General features: G+C 31.9%; 25 non-coding genes across 25 annotated transcripts; all 25 read right to left on the minus strand.

Moving 5' to 3' along the window:
- Positions 1 to 601: 601 nt before the first annotated feature.
- TRNAV-AAC (transfer RNA valine (anticodon AAC)) lies at positions 602 to 674 on the minus strand. Its single transcript has one exon. It is a non-coding gene; the product is annotated as a tRNA-Val (tRNA).
- Positions 675 to 1101: 427 nt separating this feature from the next.
- Positions 1102 to 1174, minus strand: TRNAV-CAC (transfer RNA valine (anticodon CAC)). The gene has a single exon. It is a non-coding gene; the product is annotated as a tRNA-Val (tRNA).
- An 869-nt stretch (positions 1175 to 2043) lies between these two features.
- Positions 2044 to 2116, minus strand: TRNAV-AAC (transfer RNA valine (anticodon AAC)). Its single transcript has one exon. It is a non-coding gene; the product is annotated as a tRNA-Val (tRNA).
- A 649-nt stretch (positions 2117 to 2765) lies between these two features.
- On the minus strand, positions 2766 to 2838 carry TRNAV-AAC (transfer RNA valine (anticodon AAC)). Its single transcript has one exon. It is a non-coding gene; the product is annotated as a tRNA-Val (tRNA).
- Positions 2839 to 3266: 428 nt separating this feature from the next.
- TRNAV-CAC (transfer RNA valine (anticodon CAC)) lies at positions 3267 to 3339 on the minus strand. Its single transcript has one exon. It is a non-coding gene; the product is annotated as a tRNA-Val (tRNA).
- Positions 3340 to 4207: 868 nt separating this feature from the next.
- TRNAA-AGC (transfer RNA alanine (anticodon AGC)) lies at positions 4208 to 4280 on the minus strand. Its single transcript has one exon. It is a non-coding gene; the product is annotated as a tRNA-Ala (tRNA).
- A 431-nt stretch (positions 4281 to 4711) lies between these two features.
- TRNAV-CAC (transfer RNA valine (anticodon CAC)) lies at positions 4712 to 4784 on the minus strand. The gene has a single exon. It is a non-coding gene; the product is annotated as a tRNA-Val (tRNA).
- Positions 4785 to 5434: 650 nt separating this feature from the next.
- TRNAV-CAC (transfer RNA valine (anticodon CAC)) lies at positions 5435 to 5507 on the minus strand. The gene has a single exon. It is a non-coding gene; the product is annotated as a tRNA-Val (tRNA).
- Positions 5508 to 6374: 867 nt separating this feature from the next.
- On the minus strand, positions 6375 to 6447 carry TRNAV-AAC (transfer RNA valine (anticodon AAC)). The gene has a single exon. It is a non-coding gene; the product is annotated as a tRNA-Val (tRNA).
- A 429-nt stretch (positions 6448 to 6876) lies between these two features.
- Positions 6877 to 6949, minus strand: TRNAV-CAC (transfer RNA valine (anticodon CAC)). The gene has a single exon. It is a non-coding gene; the product is annotated as a tRNA-Val (tRNA).
- An 868-nt stretch (positions 6950 to 7817) lies between these two features.
- TRNAV-CAC (transfer RNA valine (anticodon CAC)) lies at positions 7818 to 7890 on the minus strand. Its single transcript has one exon. It is a non-coding gene; the product is annotated as a tRNA-Val (tRNA).
- Positions 7891 to 8755: 865 nt separating this feature from the next.
- On the minus strand, positions 8756 to 8828 carry TRNAV-AAC (transfer RNA valine (anticodon AAC)). Its single transcript has one exon. It is a non-coding gene; the product is annotated as a tRNA-Val (tRNA).
- A 1370-nt stretch (positions 8829 to 10198) lies between these two features.
- Positions 10199 to 10271, minus strand: TRNAV-AAC (transfer RNA valine (anticodon AAC)). Its single transcript has one exon. It is a non-coding gene; the product is annotated as a tRNA-Val (tRNA).
- A 430-nt stretch (positions 10272 to 10701) lies between these two features.
- Positions 10702 to 10774, minus strand: TRNAV-CAC (transfer RNA valine (anticodon CAC)). Its single transcript has one exon. It is a non-coding gene; the product is annotated as a tRNA-Val (tRNA).
- An 868-nt stretch (positions 10775 to 11642) lies between these two features.
- Positions 11643 to 11715, minus strand: TRNAV-AAC (transfer RNA valine (anticodon AAC)). The gene has a single exon. It is a non-coding gene; the product is annotated as a tRNA-Val (tRNA).
- Positions 11716 to 12145: 430 nt separating this feature from the next.
- TRNAV-CAC (transfer RNA valine (anticodon CAC)) lies at positions 12146 to 12218 on the minus strand. Its single transcript has one exon. It is a non-coding gene; the product is annotated as a tRNA-Val (tRNA).
- An 867-nt stretch (positions 12219 to 13085) lies between these two features.
- TRNAV-AAC (transfer RNA valine (anticodon AAC)) lies at positions 13086 to 13158 on the minus strand. The gene has a single exon. It is a non-coding gene; the product is annotated as a tRNA-Val (tRNA).
- Positions 13159 to 13589: 431 nt separating this feature from the next.
- TRNAV-CAC (transfer RNA valine (anticodon CAC)) lies at positions 13590 to 13662 on the minus strand. The gene has a single exon. It is a non-coding gene; the product is annotated as a tRNA-Val (tRNA).
- An 868-nt stretch (positions 13663 to 14530) lies between these two features.
- On the minus strand, positions 14531 to 14603 carry TRNAV-AAC (transfer RNA valine (anticodon AAC)). Its single transcript has one exon. It is a non-coding gene; the product is annotated as a tRNA-Val (tRNA).
- Positions 14604 to 15033: 430 nt separating this feature from the next.
- TRNAV-CAC (transfer RNA valine (anticodon CAC)) lies at positions 15034 to 15106 on the minus strand. The gene has a single exon. It is a non-coding gene; the product is annotated as a tRNA-Val (tRNA).
- Positions 15107 to 16696: 1590 nt separating this feature from the next.
- Positions 16697 to 16769, minus strand: TRNAV-AAC (transfer RNA valine (anticodon AAC)). Its single transcript has one exon. It is a non-coding gene; the product is annotated as a tRNA-Val (tRNA).
- A 2089-nt stretch (positions 16770 to 18858) lies between these two features.
- On the minus strand, positions 18859 to 18931 carry TRNAV-AAC (transfer RNA valine (anticodon AAC)). The gene has a single exon. It is a non-coding gene; the product is annotated as a tRNA-Val (tRNA).
- A 428-nt stretch (positions 18932 to 19359) lies between these two features.
- On the minus strand, positions 19360 to 19432 carry TRNAV-CAC (transfer RNA valine (anticodon CAC)). The gene has a single exon. It is a non-coding gene; the product is annotated as a tRNA-Val (tRNA).
- A 649-nt stretch (positions 19433 to 20081) lies between these two features.
- TRNAV-CAC (transfer RNA valine (anticodon CAC)) lies at positions 20082 to 20154 on the minus strand. Its single transcript has one exon. It is a non-coding gene; the product is annotated as a tRNA-Val (tRNA).
- An 869-nt stretch (positions 20155 to 21023) lies between these two features.
- TRNAV-AAC (transfer RNA valine (anticodon AAC)) lies at positions 21024 to 21096 on the minus strand. The gene has a single exon. It is a non-coding gene; the product is annotated as a tRNA-Val (tRNA).
- Positions 21097 to 21807: the final 711 nt, after the last annotated feature.

Raw genomic sequence — 21807 nt, forward strand, 5'->3', positions numbered from 1 at the left:
CAAACCGTTTTCATAGAATTTTTTTTTCTAAACTTATTTTTCTATTTTCTAATAATTTCTATGCTATTTTTTCCACTTTGCATTTCAAGAGGACACATTCACTTATTAATAGTTCTGATCATTGTATTTAATAAAAAAATCTATTTTTAATGTATTTCTGACCAATTTTGAAGGGGAACCTTATGCATATTGGCTAAATGTGAATAATACTACACTACAGGTACTTCATGAATGCAACACCATCCAATATGCATGGTAGAAGGGAAATTGACTTTTGATATTCTGCAATATGATTTTTTGCTTGCTTTTTCATTGAGCAATGCAACAGTATATATTTATCAAAATATAAATTATTGAATTCAAAGCGTTTAGGTAACAAAATATGTTTTTGCCAATTTCGAACTGGGGACCTTTCACGTGTGAGGCAAACATGAAATCACTACACTACAGATACTACATGAAAAATTTGCGACCATCATCCAATAAAAAATGATCTTTGACATTCAGTATGGCATGCTAAAATAAACTTTTTATCTGATTGTATTTTTATTGAGCATTTTACCCAAAAATTCATTGTTTTAAAATTCTAAAGCTAAAAGATTGTTTCTGCCCAGTTTCGAACTGGGGACCTTTCGCGTGTTAGGCGAACGTAATAACCACTACACTACAGAAACTGACTCTCGTGGATCCCACCACTATCTAGTCTGGAAGTACAAATGACACATGCTTTTCTTAGAAATATAATTTTTTCTAAACTTTTTTCCTATTTTCTAATATTTTTGACGCTATTTTTCCACTTTGCATTTCAAGAGGACACATTCACTTATTATCAATTCTGATCATTGTATTTACTAAAAAAATATTTTTAATGTATTTCTGACCAATTTTGAAGGGGGACCTTATGCATATTGGGTAAATGTGAATAATACTACACTACAGGTACTTCATGAATGCAACACCATCCAATATGCATGGTAGAAGGGAAATTGACTTTTGATATTCTGCAATATGATTTTTGCTTGCTTTTTCATTGAGCAATGCAACAGTAGATAGTTATCAAAATATAAATTATTGAATTCAAAGTGTTTAGGTAACAAAATATGTTTCTGCCCTGTTTCGAACTGGGGACCTTTTGCGTGTGAGGCAAACGTGATAACCACTACACTACAGAAACTACATGAAAACAGCATCTCCCGCCATCCAATAAAAAATGATCTTTGACATACATTATGGCATTCTGAAATAAACTTTTTATATGATTGCATTTTTATTTGGCATTTCAACCAAAAATCCCTTGTTTTAAAATTCTAAAGATAACAGCACATTTCTGCCCAGTTTCGAACTGGGGACCTTTTGTGTTTTAGGCGAATGTGATAACCACTACAATACAGAAACTGACTTTTGAAGATCTCATCACTATGGAGTCGGGAAGTACCATTGGCAAACCGTTTTCTTAGAATTTTTTTTTCCTAAATTTATTTTTCTATTTTCTAATAATTTCTATGCTATTTTTTCCACTTTGCATTTCAAGAGGACACATTCACTTATTAATAGTTCTGATCATTGTATTTAATAAAAAAATCTATTTTTAATGTATTTCTGACCAATTTTGAAGGGGAACCTTATGCATATTGGCTAAATGTGAATAATACTACACTACAGGTACTTCATGAATGCAACACCATCCAATATGCATGGTAGAAGGGAAATTGACTTTTGATATTCTGCAATATGATTTTTTGCTTGCTTTTTCATTGAGCAATGCAACAGTATATATTTATCAAAATATAAATTATTGAATTCAAAGTGTTTAGGTAACAAAATATGTTTCTGCCAATTTCGAACTGGGGACCTTTCACGTGTGAGGCAAACATGAAATCACTACACTACAGATACTACATAAAAAATTTGCGACCATCATCCAATAAAAAATGATCTTTGACATTCAGTATGGCATGCTAAAATAAACTTTTTATCTGATTGTATTTTTATTGAGCATTTTACCCAAAAATTCATTGTTTTAAAATTCTAAAGCTAAAAGATTGTTTTTGCCCAGTTTCGAACTGGGGACCTTTCGCGTGTTAGGCGAACGTGGTAACCACTACACTACAGAAACTGACTCTCGTGGATCTCATCACTATCTAGTCTGGACGTACAAATGACACATGCTTTTCTTAGAAATATAATTTTTTCTAAACTTTTTTTCCTATTTTCTAATAATTTTGACGCTATTTTTCCACTTTGCCTTTCAAGAGGACGCATTCACTTATTATCAATTCTGATCATTGTATTTAATAAAAAAATCTATTTTTAATGTATTTCTGACCAATTTTGAAGGGGAACCTTATGCATATTGGCTAAATGTGAATAATACTACACTACAGGTACTTCATGAATGCAACACCATCCAATATGCATGGTAGAAGGGAAATTGACTTTTGATATTCTGCAATATGATTTTTTGCTTGCTTTTTCATTGAGCAATGCAACATTATATAGTTATCAAAATATAAATTATTGAATTCAAAGTGTTTAGGTAACAAAATATGTTTCTGCCAATTTCGAACTGGGGACCTTCCACGTGTGAGGCAAACATGAAATCACTACACTACAGATACTACATGAAAAATTTGCGACCATCATCCAATAAAAAATGATCTTTGACATTTAGTATGGCATGCTAAAATATACTTTTTATCTGATTGTATTTTTATTGAGCATTTTACCCAAAAATTCATTGTTTTAAAATTCTAAAGCTAAAAGATTGTTTCTGCCCAGTTTCGAACTGGGGACCTTTCGCGTGTTAGGCAAACGTGATAACCACTACACTACAGAAACTGACTCTCGTGGATCCCATCACTATCTAGTCTGGAAGTACAAATGACACATGCTTTTCTTAGAAATATAATTTTTTCTAAACTTTTTTCCTATTTTCTAATAATTTTGACGCTATTTTTCCACTTTGCATTTCAAGAGGACACATTCACTTATTATCAATTCTGATCATTGTATTTACTAAAAAAATATTTTTTTATGTATTTCTGACCAATTTTGAAGGGGGACCTTATGCATATTGGGTAAATGTGAATAACTCTACACTACAGGTACTTCATGAATGCAACACCATCCAATATGCATGGTAGAAGGGAAATTGACTTTTGATATTCTGCAATATGATTTTTGCTTGCTTTTTCATTGAGCAATGCAACAGTAGATAGTTATCAAAATATAAATTATTGAATTCAAAGTGTTTAGGTAACAAAATATGTTTCTGCCCAGTTTCGAACTGGGGACCTTTCGCGTGTGAGGCGAACGTGATAACCACTACTCTACAGAAACTACATGGAAACAGCATCTACCGCCATACAATAAAAAATGATCTTTGACATACATTATGGCATTCTGAAATAAACTTTTTATATGATTGCATTTTTATTTGGCATTTCAACCAAAAATCCCTTGTTTTAAAATTCTAAAGATAACAGCATATTTCTGCCCAGTTTCGAACTGGGGACCTTTTGTGTTTTAGGCGAATGTGATAACCACTACAATACAGAAACTGACTTTTGAAGATCTCATCACTATGGAGTCGGGAAGTACCATTGACAAACCGTTTTCCTAGAATTTTTTTTTCTAAACTTATTTTTCTATTTTCTAATAATTTCTATGCTATTTTTTCCACTTTGCATTTCAAGAGGACACATTCACTTATTAATAGTTCTGATCATTGTATTTAATAAAAAAATCTATTTTTAATGTATTTCTGACCATTTTTGAAGGGGAACCTTATGCATATTGGCTAAATGTGAATAATACTACACTACAGGTACTTCATGAATGCAACACCATCCAATATGCATGGTAGAAGGGAAATTGACTTTTGATATTCTGCAATATGATTTTTTGCTTGCTTTTTCATTGAGCAATGCAACAGTATATAGTTATCAAAATATAAATTATTGAATTCAAAGTGTTTAGGTAACAAACTATGTTTCTGCCAATTTCGAACTGGGGACCTTTCACGTGTGAGGCAAACATGAAATCACTACACTACAGATACTACATGAAAAATTTGCGACCATCATCCAATAAAAAATGATCTTTGACATTCAGTATGGCATGCTAAAATATACTTTTTATCTGATTGTATTTTTATTGAGCATTTCACCCAAAAATTCATTGTTTTAAAATTCTAAAGCTAAAAGATTGTTTCTGCCCAGTTTCGAACTGGGGACCTTTCGTGTGCTAAGCGAACGTTATAACCACTAAACTACAGAAACTGACTCTCTTGTATCACATCCCTATCTAGTCTGGAAGTACAAATGACACATGCTTTTCTTAGAAATATAATTTTTTCTAAACTTTTTTTCCTATTTTCTAATAATTTTGACGCTATTTTTCCACTTTGCATTTCAAGAGGACACATTCACTTATTATCAATTCTGATCATTGTATTTACTAAAAAAAATCATTTTTTAATGTATTTCTGACCAATTTTGAAGGGGGACCTTATGCATATTGGGTAAATGTGAATAACTCTACACTACAGGTACTTCATGAATGCAACACCATCCAATATGCATGGTAGAAGGGAAATTGACTTTTGATATTCTGCAATATGATTTTTGCTTGCTTTTTCATTGAGCAATGCAACAGTAGATAGTTATCAAAATATAAATTATTGAATTCAAAGTGTTTAGGTAACAAAATATGTTTCTGCCCAGTTTCGAACTGGGGACCTTTCGCGTGTGAGGTGAACATGATAACCACTACACTACAGAAACTACATGGATACAACATCTCCCGCCATCCAAAAAAAAATGATCTTTGACATACATTATGGCATTCTGAAATAAACTTTTTATATGATTGCATTTTTATTTGTCATTTCAACCAAAAATCCCTTGTTTTAAAATTCTAAAGATAACAGCATATTTCTGCCCAGTTTCGAACTGGGGACCTTTTGTGTTTTAGGCGAATGTGATAACCACTACAATACAGAAACTGACTTTTGAAGATCTCATCACTATGGAGTCGGGAAGTACCATTGGCAAACAGTTTTCTTAGAATTTTTTTTTCTAAACTTATTTTTCTATTTTCTAATAATTTCTATGCTATTTTTTCCACTTTGCATTTCAAGAGGACACATTCACTTATTAATAGTTCTGATCATTGTATTTAATAAAAAAATCTATTTTTAATGTATTTCTGACCAATTTTGAAGGGGAACCTTATGCATATTGACTAAATGTGAATAATACTACACTACAGGTACTTCATGAATGCAACACCATCCAATATGCATGGTAGAAGGGAAATTGACTTTTGATATTCTGCAATATGATTTTTTGCTTGCTTTTTCATTGAGCAATGCAACAGTATATAGTTATCAAAATATAAATTATTGAATTCAAAGTGTTTAGGTAACAAAATATGTTTCTGCCCAGTTTTGAACTGGGGATCTTTAGCGTGTGAGGCGAACGTGATAACCACTACACTACAGAAACTACATGGAAACAGCATCTCCCGCCATCCAATAAAAAATGATCTTTGACATACATTATGGCATTCTGAAAGAAACTTTTTATATAATTGCATTTTTATTTGGCATTTCAACCAAAAATCCCTTGTTTTAAAATTCTAAAGAAAACAGCATATTTCTGCCCAGTTTCGAACTGGGGACCTTTTGTGTTTTAGGCGAATGTGATAACCACTACAATACAGAAACTGACTTTTGAAGATCTCATCACTATGGAGTCGGGAAGTACCATTGGCAAACCGTTTTCTTAGAATTTTTTTTTCTAAACTTATTTTTCTATATTCTAATAATTTCTATGCTATTTTTCCACTTTGCATTTCAAGAGGACACATTTACTTATTAATAGTTCTGATCATTGTATTTACTAAAAAAATATTTTTTTAATGTATTTCTGACCAATTTTGAAGGGGGACCTTATGCATATTGGGTAAATGTGAATAACTCTACACTACAGGTACTTCATGAATGCAACACCATCCAATATGCATGGTAGAAGGGAAATTGACTTTTGATATTCTGCAATATGATTTTTTGCTTGCTTTTTCATTGAGCAATGCAACAGTATATAGTTATCAAAATATAAATTATTGAATTCAAAGTGTTTAGGTAACAAAATATGTTTCTGCCAATTTCGAACTGGGGACCTTTCACGTGTGAGGCAAACATGAAATCACTACACTACAGATACTACATGAAAAATTTGCGACCAACATCCAATAAAAAATGATCTTTGACATTCAGTATGGCATGCTAAAATTAACTTTTTATCTGATTGTATTTTTATTGAGCATTTTACCCAAAAATTCATTGTTTTAAAATTCTAAAGCTAAAACATTGTTTCTGCCCAGTTTTGAACTGGGGACCTTTCGCGTGTTAGGCGAACGTGATAACCACTACACTACAGAAACTGACTCTTGGGGATCCCATCACTATCTAGTCTGGAAGTACAAATGACACATGCTTTTCTTAGAAATATAATTTTTTCTAAACTTTTTTTCCTATTTTCTAATAATTTTGGCGCTATTTTTCCACTTTGCATTTCAAGAGGACACATTCACTTATTATCAATTCTGATCATTGTATTTACTAAAAAAATATTTTTTAATGTATTTCTGACCAATTTTGAAGGGGGACCTTATGCATATTGGGTAAATGTGAATAACTCTACACTACAGGTACTTCATGAATGCAACACCATCCAATATGCATGGTAGAAGGGAAATTGACTTTTGATATTCTGCAATATGATTTTTGCTTGCTTTTTCAATGAGCAATGCAACAGTAGATAGTTATCAAAATATAAATTATTGAATTCAAAGTGTTTAGGTAACAAAATATGTTTCTGCCCAGTTTTGAACTGAGGACCTTTCGCGTGTGAGGCGAACGTGATAACCACTACACTACAGAAACTACATGGAAACAGCATCTCCCGCCATCCAATAAAAAATGATCTTTGACATACATTATGGCATTCTGAAATAAACTTTTTATATGATTGCATTTTTATTTGGCATTTCAACCAAAAATCCCTTGTTTTAAAATTCTAAAGATAACAGCACATTTCTGCCCAGTTTCGAACTGGGGACCTTTTGTGTTTTAGGCGAATGTGATAACCACTACAATACAGAAACTGACTTTTGAAGATCTCATCACTATGGAGTCGGGAAGTACCATTGGCAAACCGTTTGCATAGAATTTTTTTTTCTAAACTTATTTTTCTATTTTCTAATAATTTCTATGCTATTTTTTCCACTTTGCATTTCAAGAGGACACATTCACTTATTAATAGTTCTGATCATTGTATTTAATAAAAAAATCTATTTTTAATGTATTTCTGACCAATTTTGAAGGGGAACCTTATGCATATTGGCTAAATGTGAATAATACTACACTACAGGTACTTCATGAATGCAACACCATCCAATATGCATGGTAGAAGGGAAATTGACTTTTGATATTCTGCAATATGATTTTTTGCTTGCTTTTTCATTGAGCAATGCAACAGTATATAGTTATCAAAATATAAATTATTGAATTCAAAGTGTTTAGGTAACAAAATATGTTTCTGCCAATTTCGAACTGGGGACCTTTCACGTGTGAGGGAAACATGAAATCACTACACTACAGATACTACATGAAAAATTTGCGACCATCATCCAATAAAAAATGATCTTTGACATTCAGTATGGCATGCTAAAATAAACTTTTTATCTGATTGTATTTTTATTGAGCATTTTACCCAAAAATTAATTGTTTTAAAATTCTAAAGCTAAAAGATTGTCTCTGCCCAGTTTCGAACCGGGGACCTTTCGCGTGTGAGGCAAACGTGATAACCACTACACTACAGAAACTACATGGAAACAGCATCTCCCGCCATCCAATAAAAAATTATCTTTGACATACATTATGGCATTCTGAAATAAACTTTTTATATGATTGCATTTTTATTTGGCATTTCAACCAAAAATCCCTTGTTTTAAAATTCTAAAGATAGCATATTTCTGCCCAGTATCGAACTGGGGACCTTTTGTGTTTTAGGCGAATGTGATAACCACTACAATACAGAAACTGACTTTTGAAGATCTCATCACTATGGAGTCGGGAAGTACCATTGGCAAACCGTTTTCTTAGAATTTGTTTTTCTAAACTTATTTTTCTATTTTCTAATAATTTCTATGCTATTTTTTCCACTTTGCATTTCAAGAGGACACATTCACTTATTAATAGTTCTGATCATTGTATTTAATAAAAAAATCTATTTTTAATGTATTTCTGACCAATTTTGAAGGGGAACCTTATGCATATTGGCTAAATGTGAATAATACTACACTACAGGTACTTCATGAATGCAACACCATCCAATATGCATGGTAGAAGGGAAATTGACTTTTGATATTCTGCAATATGATTTTTTGCTTGCTTTTTCATTGAGCAATGCAACAGTATATATTTATCAAAATATAAATTATTGAATTCAAAGTGTTTAGGTAACAAAATATGTTTCTGCCAATTTCGAACTGGGGACCTTTCACGTGTGAGGCAAACATGAAATCACTACACTACAGATACTACATGAAAAATTTGCGACAATCATCCAATAAAAAATGATCTTTGACATTCAGTATGGCATGCTAAAATAATCTTTTTATCTGATTGTATTTTTATTGAGCATTTTACCCCAAAATTCATTGTTTTAAAATTCTAAAGCTAAAAGATTGTTTCTGCCCAGTTTCGAACTGGGGACCTTTCGCGTGTTAGGCGAACGTGATAACCACTACACTACAGAAACTGACTCTCGTGGATTGCATCACTATCTAGTCTGGAAGTACAAATGACACATGCTTTTCTTAGAAATATCATTTTTTCTAAACTTTTTTTCCTATTTTCTAATAATTTTGACGCTATTTTTCCACTTTGCATTTCATGAAGACACATTCATTTATTATCAATTCTGATCATTGTATTTACTAAAAAAATCTTTTTTTAATGTATTTCTGACCAATTTTGAAGGGGGACATTATGCATATTGGGTAAATGTGAATAACTCTACACTACAGGTACTTCATGAATGCAACACCATCCAATATGCATGGTAGAAGGGAAATTGACTTTTGATATTCTGCAATATGATTTTTGCTTGCTTTTTCATTGAGCAATGCAACAGTAGATAGTTATCAAAATATAAATTATTGAATTCAAAGTGTTTAGGTAACAAAATATGTTTCTGCCCAGTTTTGAACTGGGGATCTTTCGCGTGTGAGGCACACGTGAATACCACTACACTACAGAAACTACATGGAAACAGCATCTCCCGCAATCCAATAAAAAATTATCTTTGACATACATTATGGCATTCTGAAATAAACTTTTTATATAATTGCATTTTTATTTGGCATTTCAACCAAAAATCCCTTGTTTTAAAATTCTAAAGAAAACAGCATATTTCTGCCCAGTTTCGAACTGGGGACCTTTTGTGTTTTAGGCGAATGTGATAACCACTACAATACAGAAACTGACTTTTGAAGATCTCATCACTATGGAGTCGGGAAGTACCATTGGCAAACCGTTTTCTTAGAATTTTTTTTTCTAAACTTATTTTTCTATTTTCTAATAATTTCTATGCTATTTTTTCCACTTTGCATTTCAAGAGGACACATTTACTTATTAATATTTCTGATCATTGTATTTACTAAAAAAATCTTTTTTAATGTATTTCTGACCAATTTTGAAGGGGGACCTTATGCATATTGGGTAAATGTGAATAACTCTACACTACAGGTACTTCATGAATGCAACACCATCCAATATGCATGGTAGAAGGGAAATTGACTTTTGATATTCTGCAATATGATTTTTTGCTTGCTTTTTCATTGAGCAATGCAACAGTATATATTTATCAAAATATAAATTATTGAATTCAAAGTGTTTAGGTAACAAAATATGTTTCTGCTAATTTCGAAATGGGTACCTTTCACGTGTGAGGCAAACATGAAATTACTACACTACAGATACTACATGAAAAATTTGCGACCATCATCCAATAAAAAATTATCTTTGACATTCAGTATGGCATGCTAAAATAAACTTTTTATCTAATTGTATTTTTATTGAGCATTTTACCCAAAAATTCATTGTTTTAAAATTCTAAAGCTAAAAGATTGTTTCTGCTCAGTTTTGAACTGGGGACCTTTCGCGTGTTAGGCGAACGTGATAACCACTACACTACAGAAACTGACTCTCGTGGATCCCATCACTATCTAGTCTGGAAGTACAAATGACACATGCTTTTCTTAGAAATATCATTTTTTCTAAACTTTTTTCCCTATTTTCTAATAATTTTGACGCTATTTTTCCACTTTGCATTTCAAGAGGACACATTCACTTATTATCAATTCTGATCATTGTATTTACTAAAAAAATCTTTTTTTAATGTATTTCTGACCAATTTTGAAGGGGGACCTTATGCATATTGGGTAAATGTGAATAACTCTACACTACAGGTACTTCATGAATGCAACATCATCCAATATGCATGGTAGAAGGGAAATTGACTTTTGATATTCTGCAATATGATTTTTGCATGCTTTTTCATTGAGCAATGCAACAGTTGATAGTTATCAAAATATAAATTATTGAATTCAAAGTGTTTAGGTAACGAAATATGTTTCTGCCCAGTTTCGAACTGGGGACCTTTCGCGTGTGAGGCAAACGTGATAATCACTACACTACAGAAACTACATGGAAACAGCATCTCCCGCCATCCAATAAAAAATGATCTTTGACATACATTATGGCATTCTGAAATAAACTTTTTATATGATTGCATTTTTATTTGGCATTTCAACCAAAAATCCCTTGTTTTAAAATTCTAAAGATAACAGCATATTTCTGCCCAGTATCGAACTGGGGACCTTTTGTGTTTTAGGCGAATGTGATAACCACTACAATACAGAAACTGACTTTTGAAGATCTCATCACTATGGAGTCGGGAAGTACCATTGGCAAACCGTTTTCTTAGAATTTGTTTTTCTAAACTTATTTTTCTATTTTCTAATAATTTCTATGCTATTTTTTCCAATTTGCATTTCAAGAGGACACATTCACTTATTAATAGTTCTGATCATTGTATTTAATAAAAAAATCTATTTTTAATGTATTTCTGACCAATTTTGAAGGGGAACCTTATGCATATTGGCTAAATGTGAATAATACTACACTACAGGTACTTCATGAATGCAACACCATCCAATATGCATGGTAGAAGGGAAATTGACTTTTGATATTCTGCAATATGATTTTTTGCTTGCTTTTTCATTGAGCAATGCAACAGTATATATTTATCAAAATATAAATTATTGAATTCAAAGTGTTTAGGTAACAAAATATGTTTCTGCCAATTTCGAACTGGGGACCTTTCACGTGTGAGGCAAACATGAAATCACTACACTACAGATACTACATGAAAAATTTGCGACAATCATCCAATAAAAAATGATCTTTGACATTCAGTATGGCATGCTAAAATAATCTTTTTATCTGATTGTATTTTTATTGAGCATTTTACCCCAAAATTCATTGTTTTAAAATTCTAAAGCTAAAAGATTGTTTCTGCCCAGTTTCGAACTGGGGACCTTTCGCGTGTTAGGCGAACGTGATAACCACTACACTGCAGAAACTGACTCTCGTGGATTGCATCACTATCTAGTCTGGAAGTACAAATGACACATGCTTTTCTTAGAAATATCATTTTTTCTAAACTTTTTTTCCTATTTTCTAATAATTTTGACGCTATTTTTCCACTTTGCATTTCATGAAGACACATTCATTTATTATCAATTCTGATCATTGTATTTACTAAAAAAATCTTTTTTTAATGTATTTCTGACCAATTTTGAAGGGGGACATTATGCATATTGGGTAAATGTGAATAACTCTACACTACAGGTACTTCATGAATGCAACACCATCCAATATGCATGGTAGAAGGGAAATTGACTTTTGATATTCTGCAATATGATTTTTGCTTGCTTTTTCATTGAGCAATGCAACAGTAGATAGTTATCAAAATATAAATTATTGAATTCAAAGTGTTTAGGTAACAAAATATGTTTCTGCCCAGTTTTGAACTGGGGATCTTTCGCGTGTGAGGCAAACGTGAATACCACTACACTACAGAAACTACATGGAAACAGCATCTCCCGCAATCCAATAAAAAATTATCTTTGACATACATTATGGCATTCTGAAATAAACTTTTTATATAATTGCATTTTTATTTGGCATTTCAACCAAAAATCCCTTGTTTTAAAATTCTAAAGAAAACAGCATATTTCTGCCCAGTTTCGAACTGGGGACCTTTTGTGTTTTAGGCGAATGTGATAACCACTACAATACAGAAACTGACTTTTGAAGATCTCATCACTATGGAGTTGGGAAGTACCATTGGCAAACCGTTTTCTTAGAATTTTTTTTCTAAACTTATTTTTCTATTTTCTAATAATTTCTATGCTATTTTTTCCACTTTGCATTTCAAGAGGACACATTTACTTATTAATATTTCTGATCATTGTATTTACTAAAAAAATCTTTTTTAATGTATTTCTGACCAATTTTGAAGGGGGACCTTATGCATATTGGGTAAATGTGAATAACTCTACACTACAGGTACTTCATGAATGCAACACCATCCAATATGCATGGTAGAAGGGAAATTGACTTTTGATATTCTGCAATATGATTTTTTTGCTTGCTTTTTCATTGAGCAATGCAACAGTATATAGTTATCAAAATATAAATTATTGAATTCAAAGTGTTTAGGTAACAAAATATGTTTCTGCTAATTTCGAACTGGGTACCTTTCACGTGTGAGGCAAACATGAAATTACTACACTACAGATACTACATGAAAAATTTGCGACCATCATCCAATAAAAAATTATCTTTGACATTCAGTATGGCATGCTAAAATAAACTTTTTATCTGATTGTATTTTTATTGAGCATTTTACCCAAAAATTCATTGTTTTAAAATTCTAAAGCTAAAAGATTGTTTCTGCCCAGTTTTGAACTGGGGACCTTTCGCGTGTTAGGCGAATGTGATAACCACTACACTACAGAAACTGACTCTCGTGGATCCCATCACTATCAAGTCTGGAAGTACAAATGACACATGCTTTTCTTAGAAATATCATTTTTTCTAAACTTTTTTTCCCTATTTTCTAATAATTTTGACGCTATTTTTCCACTTTGCATTTCAAGAGGACACATTCACTTATTATCAATTCTGATCATTGTATTTACTAAAAAAATCTTTTTTTAATGTATTTCTGACCAATTTTGAAGGGGGACCTTATGCATATTGGGTAAATGTGAATAACTCTACACTACAGGTACTTCATGAATGCAACACCATCCAATATGCATGGTAGAAGGGAAATTGACTTTTGATATTCTGCAATATGATTTTTGCATGCTTTTTCATTGAGCAATGCAACAGTTGATAGTTATCAAAATATAAATTATTGAATTCAAAGTGTTTAGGTAACGAAACATGTTTCTGCCCAGTTTCGAACTGGGGACCTTTCGCGTGTGAGGCAAACGTGATAATCACTACACTACAGAAACTACATGGAAACAGCATCTCCCGCCATCCAATAAAAAATTATCTTTGACATACATTATGGCATTCTGAAATAAACTTTTTATATGATTGCATTTTTATTTGGCATTTCAACCAAAAATCCCTTGTTTTAAAATTCTAAAGATAACAGCATATTTCTGCCCAGTATCGAACTGGGGACCTTTTGTGTTTTAGGCGAATGTGATAACCACTACAATACAGAAACTGACTTTTGAAGATCTCATCACTATGGAGTCGGGAAGTACCATTGGCAAACCGTTTTCTTAGAATTTGTTTTTCTAAACTTATTTTTCTATTTTCTAATAATTTCTATGCTATTTTTTCCACTTTGCATTTCAAGAGGACACATTCACTTATTAATAGTTCTGATCATTGTATTTAATAAAAAAATCTATTTTTAATGTATTTCTGACCAATTTTGAAGGGGAACCTTATGCATATTGGCTAAATGTGAATAATACTACACTACAGGTACTTCATGAATGCAACACCATCCAATATGCATGGTAGAAGGGAAATTGACTTTTGATATTCTGCAATATGATTTTTTGCTTGCTTTTTCATTGAGCAATGCAACAGTATATATTTATCAAAATATAAATTATTGAATTCAAAGTGTTTAGGTAACAAAATATGTTTCTGCCAATTTCGAACTGGGGACCTTTCACGTGTGAGGCAAACATGAAATCACTACACTACAGATACTACATGAAAAATTTGCGACAATCATCCAATAAAAAATGATCTTTGACATTCAGTATGGCATGCTAAAATAATCTTTTTATCTGATTGTATTTTTATTGAGCATTTTACCCAAAAATTCATTGTTTTAAAATTCTAAAGCTAAAAGATTGTTTCTGCCCAGTTTCGAACTGGGGACCTTTCGCGTGTTAGGCGAACGTGATAACCACTACACTACAGAAACTGACTCTTGTGGATCCCATCACTATCTAGTCTGGAAGTACAAATGACACATGCTTTTCTTAGAAATATAATTTTTTCTAAACTTTTTTTCCTATTTTCTAATAATTTTGGCGCTATTTTTCCACTTTGCATTTCAAGAGGACACATTCACTTATTATCAATTCTGATCATTGTATTTACTAAAAAAATATTTTTTTAATGTATTTCTGACCAATTTTGAAGGGGGACCTTATGCATATTGGGTAAATGTGAATAACTCTACACTACAGGTACTTCATGAATGCAACACCATCCAATATGCATGGTAGAAGGGAAATTGACTTTTGATATTCTGCAATATGATTTTTGCTTGCTTTTTCAATGAGCAATGCAACAGTAGATAGTTATCAAAATATAAATTATTGAATTCAAAGTGTTTAGGTAACAAAATATGTTTCTGCCCAGTTATGAACTGAGGACCTTTCGCGTGTGAGGCGAACGTGATAACCACTACACTACAGAAACTACATGAAAACAGCATCTCCCGCCATCCAATAAAAAATTATCTTTGACATACATTATGGCATTCTGAAATAAACTTTTTATATAATTGCATTTTTATTTGGCATTTCAACCAAAAATCCCTTGTTTTAAAATTCTAAAGAAAACAGCATATTTCTGCCCAGTTTCGAACTGGGGACCTTTTGTGTTTTAGGCGAATGTGATAACCACTACAATACAGAAACTGACTTTTGAAGATCTCATCACTATGGAGTCGGGAAGTACCATTGGCAAACCGTTTGCATAGAATTTTTTTTTCTAAACTTATTTTTCTATTTTCTAATAATTTCTATGCTATTTTTTCCACTTTGCATTTCAAGAGGACACATTTACTTATTAATAGTTCTGATCATTGTATTTACTAAAAAAATCTTTTTTTAATGTATTTCTGACCAATTTTGAAGGGGGACCTTATGCATATTGGGTAAATGTGAATAACTCTACACTACAGGTACTTCATGAATGCAACACCATCCAATATGCATGGTAGAAGGGAAATTGACTTTTGATATTCTGCAATATGATTTTTGCTTGCTTTTTCATTGAGCAATGCAACAGTAGATAGTTATCAAAATATAAATTATTGAATTTAAAGTGTTTAGGTAACAAAATATGTTTCTGACCAGTTTTGAACTGAGGACCTTTCGCGTGTGAGGCGAACCTGATAACCACTACACTACAGAAAATACATGGAAACAGCGTCTCCTGCCATCCAATAAAAAATGATCTTTGACATACATTATGGCATTCTGAAATAAACTTTTTATATGATTGCATTTTTATTTGGCATTTCAACCAAAAATCCCTTGTTTTAAAATTCTAAAGATAACAGCACATTTCTGCCCAGTTTCAAACTGGGGACCTTTTGTGTTTTAGGCGAATGTGATAACCACTACAATATAGAAACTGACTTTTGAAGATCTCATCACTATGGAGTCGGGAAGTACCATTGGCAAACCGTTTTCATAGAATTTTTTTTTCTAAACTTATTTTTCTATTTTCTAATAATTTCTATGCTATTTTTTCCACTTTGCATTTCAAGAGGACACATTCACTTATTAATAGTTCTGATCATTGTATTTAATAAAAAAATCTATTTTTAATGTATTTCTGACCAATTTTGAAGGGGAACCTTATGCATATTGGCTAAATGTGAATAATACTACACTACAGGTACTTCATGAATGCAACACCATCCAATATGCATGGTAGAAGGGAAATTGACTTTTGATATTCTGCAATATGATTTTTTGCTTGCTTTTTCATTGAGCAATGCAACAGTATATATTTATCAAAATATAAATTATTGAATTCAAAGTGTTTAGGTAACAAAATATGTTTCTGCCAATTTCGAACTGGGGACCTTTCACGTGTGAGGCAAAAATGAAATCACTACACTACAGATACTACATGAAAAATTTGCGACCATCATCCAATAAAAAATGATCTTTGACATTCAGTATGGCATGCTAAAATAAACTTTTTATCTGATTGTATTTTTATTGAGCATTTTACCCAAAAATTCATTGTTTTAAAATTCTAAAGCTAAAAGATTGTTTCTGCCCAGTTTCGAACTGGGGACCTTTCGCGTGTTAGGCGAACGTGATAACCACTACACTACAGAAACTGACTCTTGTGGATACCATCACTATCTAGTCTGGAAGTACAAATGACACATGCTTTTCTTAGAAATATAATTTTTTCTAAACTTTTTTCCTATTTTCTAATAATTTTGACGCTATTTTTCCACTTTGCATTTCAAGAGGACACATTCATTTATTATCAATTCTGATCATTGTATTTACTAAAAAAATATTTTTTACTGTATTTCTGACCAATTTTGAAGGGGGACCTTATGCATATTGGGTAAATGTGAATAACTCTACACTACAGGTACTTCATGAATGCAACACCATCCAATATGCATGGTAGAAGGGAAATTGACTTTTGATATTCTGCAATATGATTTTTTGCTTGATGTTTCATTGAGCAATGCAACAGTATATAGTTATCAAAATATAAATTATTGAATTCAAAGTGTTTAGGTAACAAAATATGTTTCTGCTAATTTCGAACTGGGTACCTTTCACGTGTGAGGCAAACATGAAATCACTACACTACAGATACTACATGAAAAATTTGCGACCATCATCCAATAAAAAATGATCTTTGACATTCAGTATGGCATGCTAAAATAAACTTTTTATCTGATTGTATTTTTATTGAGCATTTTACCCAAAAATTCATTGTTTTAAAATTCTAAAGCTAAAAGATTGTTTCTGCCCAGTTTCGAACTGGGGACTTTTCGCGTGTTAGGCGATCTTGATAACCACTACACTACAGAAACTGACTCTCATGGATCCCATCACTATCTAGTCTGGAAGTACAAATGACACATGCTTTTCTTAGAAATATAATTTTTTCTAAACTTTTTTTCCTATTTTCTAATAATTTTGACGCTATTTTTCCACTGTGCATTTCAAGAAGACACATTCATTTATTATCAATTCTGATCATTGTATTTACTAAAAAAATCTTTTTTTAATGTATTTCTGACCAATTTTGAAGGGGGACCTTATGCATATTGGGTAAATGTGAATAACTCTACACTACAGGTACTTCATGAATGCAACACCATCCAATATGCATGGTAGAAGGGAAATTGACTTTTGATATTCTGCAATATGATTTTTGCTTGCTTTTTCATTGAGCAATGCAACAGTAGATAGTTATCAAAATATAAATTATTGAATTCAAAGTGTTTAGGTAACAAAATATGTTTCTGCCCAGTTTTGAACTGGGGATCTTTCGCGTGTGAGGCAACGTGATAACCACTACACTACAAAAACTACATGGAAACAGCATCTCCCGCCATCCAATAAAAAATGATCTTTGACATACATTATGGCATTCTGAAAAAACCTTTTTATATAATTGCATTTTAATTTGGCATTTCAACCAAAAATCCCTTGTTTTAAAATTCTAAAGAAAACAGCATATTTCTGCCCAGTTTCGAACTGGGGACCTTTTGTGTTTTAGGCGAATGTGATAACCACTACAAAACAGATACTGACTTTTGAAGATCTCATCACTATGGAGTCGGGAAGTACCATTTGCAAACCGTTTTCATAGAATTTTTTTTTTAAACTTATTTTTCTATTTTCTAATAATTTCTATGCTATTTTTTCCACTTTGCATTTCAAGAGGACACATTTACTTATTAATGGTTCTGATCATTGTATTTAATAAAAAAATCTATTTTTAATGTATTTCTGACCAATTTTGAAGGGGAACCTTATGCATATTGGCTAAATGTGAATAATACTACACTACAGGTACTTCATGAATGCAACACCATCCAATATGCATGGTAGAAGGGAAATTGACTTTTGATATTCTGCAATATGATTTTTTGCTTGCTTTTTCATCGAGCAATGCAACAGTAAATATTTATCAAAATATAAATTATTGAATTCAAAGTGTTTAGGTAACAAAATATGTTTCTGCCAATTTCGAACTGGGGACCTTTCACGTGTGAGGCAAACATGAAATCACTACACTACAGATACTACATGAAAAATTTGCGACCATCATCCAATAAAAAATGATCTTTGACATTCAGTATGGCATGCTAAAATAAACTTTTTATCTGATTGTATTTTTATTGAGCATTTTACCCAAAAATTCATTGTTTTAAAATTCTAAAGCTAAAAGATTGTTTCTGCCCAGTTTCGAAGTGGGGACCTTTCGCGTGTTAGGCGAACGTGATAACCACTACACTACAGAAACTGACTCTCGTGGATCCCATCACTATCTAGTCTGGAAGTACAAATGACACATGCTTTTCTTAGAAATATAATTTTTTCTAAACTTTTTTCCTATTTTCTAATAATTTTGACGCTATTTTTCCACTTTGCATTTCAAGAGGACACATTCACTTATTATCAATTCTGATCATTGTATTTACTAAGAAAATATTTTTTAATGTATTTCTGACCAATTTTGAAGGGGGACCTTATGCATATTGGGTAAATGTGAATAACTCTACACTACAGGTACTTCATGAATGCAACACCATCCAATATGCATGGTAGAAGGGAAATTGACTTTTGATATTCTGCAATATGATTTTTGCTTGCTTTTTCATTGAGCAATGCAACAGTAGATAGTTATCAAAATATAAATTATTGAATTCAAAGTGTTTAGGTAACAAAATATGTTTCTGCCCAGTTTTGAACTGGGGATCTTTCGCGTGTGAGGCGAATGTGATAACCACTACACTACAGAAACTACATGGAAACAGCATCTCCCGCCATCCAATAAAAAATGATCTTTGACATACATTATGGCATTCTGAAATAAACTTTTTATATGATTGCATTTTTATTTGGCATTCCAACCAAAAATCCCTTGTTTTAAAATTCTAAAGAAAACAGCATATTTCTGCCCAGTTTCGAACTGGGGACCTTTTGTGTTTTAGGCGAATGTGATAACCACTATAATACAGAAACTGACTTTTGAGGATCTCATCACTATGGAGTCGGGAAGTACCATTGGCAACCCGTTTTCTTAGAATTTTTTTTTCTAAACTTATTTTTCTATTTTCTAATAATTTCTATGCTATTTTTTCCACTTTGCATTTCAAGAGGACACATTTACTTATTAATAGTTCTGATCATTGTATTTACTAAAAAAATCTTTTTTTAATGTATTTCTGACCAATTTTGAAGGGGGACCTTATGCATATTGGGTAAATGTGAATAACTCTACACTACAGGTACTTCATGAATGCAACACCATCCAATATGCATGGTAGAAGGGAAATTGACTTTTGATATTCTGCAATATGATTTTTGCTTGCTTTTTCATTGAGCAATGCAACAGTAGATAGTTATCAAAATATAAATTATTGAATTTAAAGTGTTTAGGTAACAAAATATGTTCCTGCCCAGTTTCGAACTGGGGACCTTTCGCGTGTGAGGCGAACCTGATAACCACTACACTACAAAAACTACATGGAAACAGCATCTCCCGCCATCCAATAAAAAATGATCTTTGACATACATTATGGCATGCTGAAATAAACTTTTTATATGATTTCATTTTTATTTGGCATTTCAACCAAAAATCCCTTGTTTTAAAATTCTAAAGATAACAGCATATTTCTGCCCAGTATCGAACTGGGGACCTTTTGTGTTTTAGGCGAATGTGATAACCACTACAATACAGAAACTGACTTTTGAAGATCTCATCACTATGGAGTCGGGAAGTACCATTGGCAAACCGTTTTCTTAGAATTTGTTTTTCTAAACTTATTTTTCTATTTTCTAATAATTTCTATGCTATTTTTTCCACTTTGCATTTCAAGAGGACACATTCACTTATTAATAGTTCTGATCATTGTATTCAATAAAAAAATCTATTTTTAATGTATTTCTGACCAATTTTGAAGGGGAACCGTATGCATATTGGCTAAATGTGAATAATACTACACTACAGGTACTTCATGAATGCAACACCATCCAATATGCATGGTAGAAGGGAAATTGACTTTTGATATTCTGCAATATGATTTTTTTGCTTGCTTTTTCATTGAGCAATGCAACAGTATATATTTATCAAAATATAAATTATTGAATTCAAAGTGTTTAGGTAACAAAATATGTTTCTGCCAATTTCGAACTGGGGACCTTTCACGTGTGAGGCAAACATGAAATCACTACACTACAGATACTACATGAAAAATTTGCGACCATCATCCAATAAAAAATGATCTTTGACATTCAGTATGGCATGCTAAAATAAACTTTTTATCTGATTGTATTTTTATTGAGCATTTTACCCAAAAATTCATTGTTTTAAAATTCTAAAGCTAAAAGATTGTTTCTGCCCAGTTTCGAACTGGGGACCTTTCGCGTGTTAGGCGAACGTGATAACCACTACACTACAGAAACTGACTCTTGTGGATACCATCACTATCTAGTCTGGAAGTACAAATGACACATGCTTTTCTTAGAAATATAATTTTTTCTAAACTTTTTTCCTATTTTCTAATAAATTTGACGCTATTTTTCCACTTTGCATTTCAAGAGGACACATTCATTTATTATCAATTCTGATCATTGTATTTACTAAAAAAATATTTTTTACTGTATTTCTGACCAATTTTGAAGGGGGACCTTATGCATATTGGGTAAATGTGAATAACTCTACACTACAGGTACTTCATGAATGCAACACCATCCAATATGCATGGTAGAAGGGAAATTGACTTTTGATATTCTGCAATATGATTTTTTGCTTGCTTTTTCATTGAGCAATGCAACAGTATATAGTTATCAAAATATAAATTATTGAATTCAAAGTGTTTAGGTAACAAAATATGTTTCTGCTAATTTCGAACTGGGTACCTTTCACGTGTGAGGCAAACATGAAATCACTACACTACAGATACTACATGAAAAATTTGCGACCATCATCCAATAAAAAATGATCTTTGACATTCAGTATGGCATGCTAAAATAAACTTTTTATCTGATTGTTTTTTTATTGAGCATTTTACCCAAAATTTCATTGTTTTAAAATTCTAAAGCTAAAAGATTGTTTCTGCCCAGTTTCGAACTGGGGACCTTTCGCGTGTTAGGCAATCTTGATAACCACTACAC

Source organism: Pseudophryne corroboree, chromosome 4 (assembly GCF_028390025.1).
Source record: "Pseudophryne corroboree isolate aPseCor3 chromosome 4, aPseCor3.hap2, whole genome shotgun sequence".
In the NCBI taxonomy this organism is placed as follows: Eukaryota; Metazoa; Chordata; class Amphibia; order Anura; family Myobatrachidae; genus Pseudophryne; species Pseudophryne corroboree.